The sequence below is a fragment of the Manduca sexta genome, unplaced genomic scaffold, assembly GCF_014839805.1.
Source record: "Manduca sexta isolate Smith_Timp_Sample1 unplaced genomic scaffold, JHU_Msex_v1.0 HiC_scaffold_2000, whole genome shotgun sequence".
In the NCBI taxonomy this organism is placed as follows: domain Eukaryota; kingdom Metazoa; phylum Arthropoda; class Insecta; order Lepidoptera; family Sphingidae; genus Manduca; species Manduca sexta.
Genome location: NW_023592921.1, coordinates 20,951 through 29,470, shown reverse-complemented (window position 1 = coordinate 29,470; position 8,520 = coordinate 20,951). Strand labels below are relative to the sequence as shown.

General features: G+C 37.4%; 1 pseudogene; it reads right to left on the bottom strand.

The window, feature by feature from the left end:
• Positions 1 to 7,097: 7,097 nt before the first annotated feature.
• LOC119191850 lies at positions 7,098 to 7,723 on the bottom strand (annotated as a pseudogene).
• Between the last annotated feature and the right edge of the window lie 797 nt (positions 7,724 to 8,520).

Below are 8,520 nucleotides of genomic sequence, written 5' to 3'. Positions count from 1 at the left end.
TGTTAAAAATGACATTATTCTTAACTATAAATTAATTCATAAACACACGACGTCTCCTAACGTTTCCAAGCAAAGTGTTTACGTCCCGGTAAATAATTCTCGGAGCTCATCATAAACAATTGACGTAAACAGACGGGAGACATGACGCGAATCACGGTTTAAATATTCATCGTGTATGCTGATAGCTTAGTTGGAGTGGAAAGGTAGATAGCAGGTTCAATACAATCGCCTATTTACGTCTGATTACAATACAAACAAACAAGTCATGTTTTTCATTCCAGGCAAGGTAAAGTGATTTCAGTACACGTTATAGAATCTTTCCCGCCCTCACACCCACCACTACAACTCCTGTAAGTCAGGATCAGTAGTGACATTGTATGACACCGAGCAGTGAAGCTCAGCGAGTCTCAGGGAAAACTAATTTGTCTTAATCCCGCAACGAAGTTAATCAAATAGAAAGATAGAGAAGAGCAAATATTAACTATCTACTGCCCTCTATAGCAAAGCAGGAGATAAAATAATGAACTAATGAGATACAAAAATTGTATGTTCGTTTTAAGTACCCCGTGCTATATTCAAAACGAAACGTGATTTTAAACGACCTTGTTTTCTATTTCAACCTAAATAGCAATCAACGTCTTGCATACTCTACGTAACATTTTTAGCAAAAGATGTATCACTGAATGATTCATTGCGGGGTTTTATGCAGGGTAGATAGTTATCCAGGTGCAAATGTCTGGAACTAACGGGAAAATTTATTCCGAGCAAATAATTATGAGTCAGTTAACAACACTTCGAATGTCCCCCTTCCCCAATCCACGTTTTTAATGCAGCTTATACAATGTAAGTTATCGGTGCCATAGTAAGTAACTATGTATTAACAATAGCAATTTCGAAAAATAATAAGTGGCGATAGCCCAGTTGGAAGTGTAACGGACTGCCGAGACTAATGTCCGCAGGTTCAAAACGCAAAGGTACATATCTCTGACTTTTCTAAAATCATCTGTGTATTCTTTGTCAATTATCGCTTGCTTTAACGGTGAAGGAAAACATTGTGAACAAACCTACCAATTTTTTTTTTTTTGCGGGTAAATATCGCGTTATCGCTACCGCCACGGAGGGTGAGTGGAACAGTTGTGTCTGTTTCACCGGTCTTACAGCTCAATGTCGCCACTCGGTATAGCATCATCGGAGCGAGCATTGACCGAGTCCCTACCCTGTATATGCCCTACAACGAGAGCATACCGAAACCTTTCTTCCTGCCTTTTCCTATGATGTGTTTATCCGGTTTGAAACAGGCTGACATAATTGTATCAACTAGCGAGATGCATCTATCGTCAGCCAACATTCTCTGGACCCTACTCTATCAGGTTAAAATTCACATTTAAAAATACAACGTTAGTCCTAACATAAGACCATCGTTGGCTTGCCAAATAATTCGAAACTTAATTCAGTCCTTCCAAAACCAATGAGTTATAAATCAAATTCTGCAATAAACGAGTTTTTTCCAAATCCGAAATGAAATAGAGCTGTCTGGTTTGGCTTTCATCTATCTACGGCCAATATTTTTTGACCGGTGCGACCTCAGTGTTCAGGCGTCCACTATTCTGCGCTGTCACAGAACAGATTGCCTGCAATGAACATGATGTGAGAAAGGGTGAACTCAGTTTTGGATATGGCATTAGGTATTTTTTGTGATGGTATCTTACTTTAATATTATAAAAGCATAAGTTTGGATTGATATTGTTTGAATGTTTGTATTTTTATTAGAAGTAAATGCAGAAACAGCTGAATGAATTTGGATTTAGTTTGGGGTATAGATGGATTATGTCCTGTACTAACACATAGATGACCATTTTTATCCCAAATTTAAAATGTAACTCTGTAAATAGATAGCGCTGACTTCGTACAGTGTTTTATTGACTTTTATAGTAAGAAAGCATTTTCACGCAGGCGAAGCCGCAAGCAAAAGTTAGTTAGATATGAAATCTCCTAATACTCATAGTTCGAATAGCCACATCATCCCTCAAACTGAAATTTATAATATCATACAAAAATCATTCTATTTGCCTATGTCATTTTTGAAGTATCAAACTCGTCTTCAGACTCTTTTGGAGCCGTAGCTTTAAATAGTTGTGTCAGTCTGTAATAATACAATAGGCCAGCTGTACCACCTGCGGTGTTTCGCGGCTCGGTCACAATGCAGCGGCGCGCCGTGCGAGCGCCGCGCTTATACGTGTGACGGAAGATAGCCACGAACCGCGCCACTCCACACTGTTCCGTACATGTAAAGATCAAGTTATTTTTTTGTACATTGTATCACTAAGTCCTGCCCTTTTTACTTAGTATTTTTTAATGAATTTGTTTTGGCAAAAGGTGGGTGCCCTGGCTGCGCTTCTGCATACCCCTTCTGGGATAAATGCGTGATGTAGGTGTGTAATTTTTCTTGTTTGTACCTGATGGAAAATATTCCGTAATTCAGCATAAGTTATAGAACCATGTTATTGAAGCGATAGTCAGCTTCCTAATAAGAAACGAAAATGATACAGTTTGTTGCCGCTGTTTTGTCTTGGTTCTAGTGCAACAGATAACAGCGCCTGCGCAGTGCTTTAGTGCGCATGTTAAAAGAAGATCCAAATCCGTTTAGTGCGGATAGGTGGTACACCGGTACATACTCATAAAATCATGAAATATTTCTAGTACACAACTGAATCTCCTTACAATTGAACTTATCAGAGATTATATGAAGGACAAAATTCAAAATTAAACCAGCATTCGTCAGCAGCAAACTTCCAATGGATCTCTAAACTTGCAAAAAGTCCGCTGCCACAGGGCTGACTGAAATATGACGTCACTTGATTCCAATGGCTGTATGAAGAGAAAAATTGAATGCGTGCCATCTCCATAGCTCATGCCTGCTGGCGTGACAACCTGACAGCGTGACGGCATGTCTGGGGAGACCGCAATGCGGATACGGAAATTCTAAAAAATATGACGTCACATTCATAAAATGCCTAAAGAACTATGTAGAAACCTATACATCCAGATCTAGCCATGGTCAACACAAATTCCAATACCGTGGTTTTATCACTTAAAACTTGTGCAGTATTTTTTGAACTGGAAACCGAAATTATGCCGCAGTCAATGTACACCGCCAATACATGACTAAGAGGATGTGAAATATTATGTTATGGAATAATTCCTAGTGGAGGTTCTCTAAAATACTTTGTAAACAAGATAACGGCTACAGTGTCTACAACTGCTAAAATCTAATATAGTAGCCTCGTGAAGCCCCGATCAGTCGGGCCACATCCAATAAAACAAACCAGCATTAGTCTGAGGCACGTACTTTGAGAAACTGAAAATGCTAGCAGTCCTATATACGTATCTGCCTGCATAGCAACCATCGTACACAAGGTAAAACCCACCATAGCGGCCCACGTAAAAGTGTAGCGTTACGAGATAAACCTGTGTAGGTATCAAACAGACCGCATAATAATGTCGACTGGCAAAACATAATCATTTCGCTTCAGTCGACATTAGCCTACCTATCTTAGCCCTATCCGGCTAACCATTAAGTGCAATGTAGCTACATTGCTGTATAAAAAAAGATAAAGAAAACCTAATTCACAATTATATTTAGACTACTGTAAATTCTTTATTATATTCCTCAGTCAGCGTTATTGGCCTGAACTCCTGTATAGTTACCATCAGGTCTGTATTAGTCAATTTCCCTTGTAAATAGAACTCTAAGTTTATCCCCATTTATTAAGCCACAACTAAATGCTATCTAGATAGCCTAGAGCTAATTGCTATCACATTTATTCTAATTATCGCCTCAGCCACTTGGCGACTTGCCCGCTGACGATACAGCGACTCGGCCAAGTACTGCTGGAAAAAACGCTTTTATAGTAATTATTTCTTTTTCCTTTTAAACCGGGTCAAATACGTTTGAAATGTGCGCAAAGTATTTTGAACCTTAATGCAGTCGGGTATAATAACGGTGAGGATCAACTGGAGATTATGATCCGTTGTATTATAAAATATATAATATATTAATATAAAACTATCGTTGTATTATTCTGTTGTATTTGCTGGTGGTAAGATATATTTTATATCCGCCCGGATAGCGACCGCTTAAGAAAAAATATTAAAACCTGCCATAGTTGCCCACGTAAGATCGGTTCCCCAGGGATCAGCCTGTGTATATCCGGTTTCAACAGACCGGCATAATTCTGTCGACTACCAAGGGGTAATCATCTCTCGTCAGTCATTCTATTGGCCCTCACTCTACTTACCATCAGGTGCAGTCGCGTCACTATTCCATGACCGTAAAATAATAATAATAATTAGTGATATTATTGTTAAAACCATGTCAAGCCGTTTATATGTTACTTCAGAAGCGCCTATTTATAGTAAAAGATCAACATCACCCTCATTTGATATAACAATTGCTCCAACTGCCTTGTAGGTCGAACTGACAAACTCGAAACATAAATACGCCAGTCCAATATAATTTGAAACGTAATCAAACAAAATAAAGTTCCAAAACCTAAAATCCACATATTTATCCCATATCCAATATTAAGGTAAAAGTTCCCTAAAACGTCGAGTGTCCGGGGACAAGTAATTTTTCATACTTCCCAGTATTAATAATTGCGAGATCATATAATAAAACAGGTAGATTTTAACGCAGATTACGCGTAATAACAGCGTAATAAATATCCCGAAGGCACTCCGGGCAGGCCCTCGAGTTAGTGCCCGAAACGGAGAGGTGACCCAAGGACTGGGGGATCGGCGGGGTTAAAGAAAAAAGCCATAAAACCCTTAAAAATAATTATACTTACATTAATTTTATTTAAATTAAAAATTAAGTGATGAGTTGTGATAAAAAAAACAAGCATCAATTCTATCACATATACTGCCCAATGCCTTACTAATCAAAATACGTTATATTCCACTCCATTCAGAAATAAAACTACTAAAGAGTAACAATTTTATTTCGCAAATAACAGCTCCGCTGCAGCCTCCCTCTTACGTCACAAGCTACCCTCCTCAGGCCGGGCAACACGATAATTTACCTCGTAATTAGCACTCTTCGTATTCCAACAAAAATGTCCGCATTATTCCCACTGTTCGAGTAATCTTTTTTATTTATTACAAACCGACCACTTTGTCTAAATGAGAATCTCTTGACCCGTTTAATTTTGCTAATTTTGTTACGCTTTATTTATAAGTCGTGATAAAATGGCTCGCCTAAAACTGTGGTGAAACAAAGGCTATGCTGATGCGTGTCCGGACAATGGATGGCCCATAACTCAGTCGCTAATACACACGATATTTATGGTATGAAAGATACCGATAAATTTACTTCAAGGCCATAGAGTCACTGAAGAAGTATTTATTTTTCATCCTGGCTAAAAATATAATAGGTATCTCTTGACATGATGAATAGCACTATTTTTTGTCAATGTAATGTATTGTGGGGTAATCTTAAATGTCATACTTATAACCACCCGCATTATAATAAATCAGTCTTGAGTTAACCGCAATCGCAGTTTCATTGTGTAATTACAGTCAATATATATTCTTTCATAATATTATTATAAAACAAGTCAAGTCTGTCTGAACACGATAAGCTTTAAAACTACCGAACGGATTTGAATGAAATTCGGTAAGGAGATAATTTGAGACTGGGAAGGATATAGGCTATTTTCTTGGGAAAATATATATAGCGGACTTTTATCCGAGTAATAATCTTTCACGAGGGCGAAACCGCGAGAAAACACTAGTATCCTTTTTTATTTGTCTTTATAATATTCGATCGGATTTTTCCAATTTCGTTGACTATCTCATAGCTGTGTTTTGAAGTATATCAAATTTATACACTCTAATGTGGTCACTTAGCCATCCAGAATAAAGCAACATATCACGATATTACACAGTCAAAATTGTAAAAAATTTAAAACTCAATTTTTTCGCACAAAGAAGGGCTTATAAATACACTTTTAAATTATCTACGGACCAGAACATCACCTGATACAGTTTGTTTTTAAAGTATAAATTATTTTAATGAACGCGGAGAATATGAAATACTTTGCGGCTGTTGGTTATATTAAACTATTTGTAAGTAACTAAGTGGCTTTATTGCTTTCATATAGCGATTATCTGTCGGTAACTTCCTTGCTTGTGATATATAATAAGATGCCTATCTTTGGCCCTTAAACGCCGTTAGGCTCGCTCCTATCACTTAGTCGACAGTAGGTGGTCTAATTGCGCTTCTGCTTACCCTTTTGGGCACAAAAGTATGAGTTTGAGTTTGTGTATATGACATTATGCTGTGATCATATTAGATAATCCGTTTTTTATTATATTTTGTGAAAGTTCTCCGTCAAAATATAACAGTTATCAAATGAGAAATGATGCTAATTAATACGCTTAATAATAAATTGGCATCGAATAAGTGTAGTCCATATTAGCTATTTATTGCGTTAAATGGGAAGTAACATTCACTTGATTATGAAATAGGATGAAATAGCACAATAAAAACATAATGTAAATGTTAAAACATTCATCTGTCACTTTATTACGTGTTAAAGTTATAAAACACTAGAGACAAACAATAAAACAACATCTTAATGAGCCTTAAAGCGAAATAATAGTGGAAGTTAAAGTTCAACTGCTGCGAGGCAACAAGCATCCGAAGTGAGATCGTTTGCCGCATCTTATGGATCATAAGAACATATTAGTAACATTTAGTAACGGAACTATTTGCCGAATACGTTAAATGGTTAGTAAGCTTCTAAAATTGGCAAATTGAAAATAGCCTATTATAATTTCAGGATATTTAAAATGTTTGCGAAGATATTGCTTAAAGAGGTAAATGTTTTAATTTAAGACTATTTTGTTAATTTAAGATAACACTACTCGACATATTGTGTCCGGAAGTTTTGGAATATCAATAAATAAATATTTTTTTAATTTATTGTGCAATTGCATTTTATCTCTACGATAATGCAACTTAAGATTTATGATCAATGCATTTGATTTAGAGTAAAGAGACACCGCAACACAGATAAAAGAATAAACAACATAAATAATAGATAAAATAATTTATTAATTTAAATACAATTTACTTACATACTGCAGATCAAACAAAAATGTCCAAGCACTTAGAAGCTAGTTTTGCCAAAGATGAAGTTGCCCGGTGCGTTCATGTCCTCAGCGGAGAAGTACTCCTTGAAGAGACCCTGGAACTCGGCCCAGGAGACGGATGCTTTGCCCGAAGACATCTTCTGGAAAGCAGCGACAGCCTCGGCCTTGTTCAGCCCGAAGGAGGCATAGACAGAGGAGAACTCCTCGCTGTCAATGGAGCCATCATTGCTGGCGTCCTCCAGTTGGAAGATGAACTTGCAGTAAACGTTCTGCCAGTCAGCAGGGTTGCTGGAGTAGTTGTCCCACAGCGCAATCCACTCGTCCTTAGACACTTGACCGTCGTTGTCGGTATCGGCTTTGCTTAATCCTTCCCAAACCTGGTTAAGCGCATTTTCTACCTCTTTGTATTTAGCGTCGCCGGCCTTCCAGCCTCTCATCTGCGATATTCTTGAAATGGCCAGTTCGAAGTCTTTCTTATCGATGGTACCACTTCCATTGGTGTCAAAGCGGTGAAGACGTGGAGGAGCTTCTTCTTTCTGAAGTCGGAAACCATGGTTGCTGTTTCAAGTTTAACTGATGGCTTGTCGGCGGGCCAGTTAGTTTATATAGTTAGCCATGTTGATAGTGGTTATCAGTGATTTTCTCAGACACCACGGTAAATAATGACGCAAGTCTGATATCAAGCCACTGTGACTGCATTGCAGATTTCTGGATAGCGTGTGTCATTTTACAATTGTCTGCATTGACCACGCAAAAATTATCCATGTTGATAAAACTAATTAATGATTCGTATTATATTACTAGCTTTGGCTCGCAGCTCCTCCCGTGTCAGAGTTGTTTGGAATAAAATATAACTGTGCTGTTTTATTGTTGCTGTTTGGATGTTTGTTTGTTACAAGTACAGTACAAGTAAACGCAGTAAAATTTAATAGATTTCGTGATATCTAGCACACGGAAAGACTATGTCCTGGATTAAGACATAGGCTAATTTTATCTAATTTGCTCCTTTGGGAAATAAGATAGAATTTTTATCAGATTTTTAAAAATGTCAGCTTGGTTATGTAGTTGTTTTGTAGACAATAATAGATGATCCATCTATACATACTACACCCGATCTACCTTAGTAAAAGGATAATACATCCTACATTAAGTCTAGTGGCAAAGAATTTTATAAGATAATAAAATACCCACTTCAAAATCTTAACGCTGATTAGCGGGTGCTGCAATGCATTACCTACATCAGATGCTATTTTAGATACGAGGCATTTTGTACATGATTTGCTGACATATCAGAGGAACAATTTTCGAATATTCGTCCCCAAAGTGAGTTACATCCTATATAACTGTGTTCAGTAAGTCCCATAT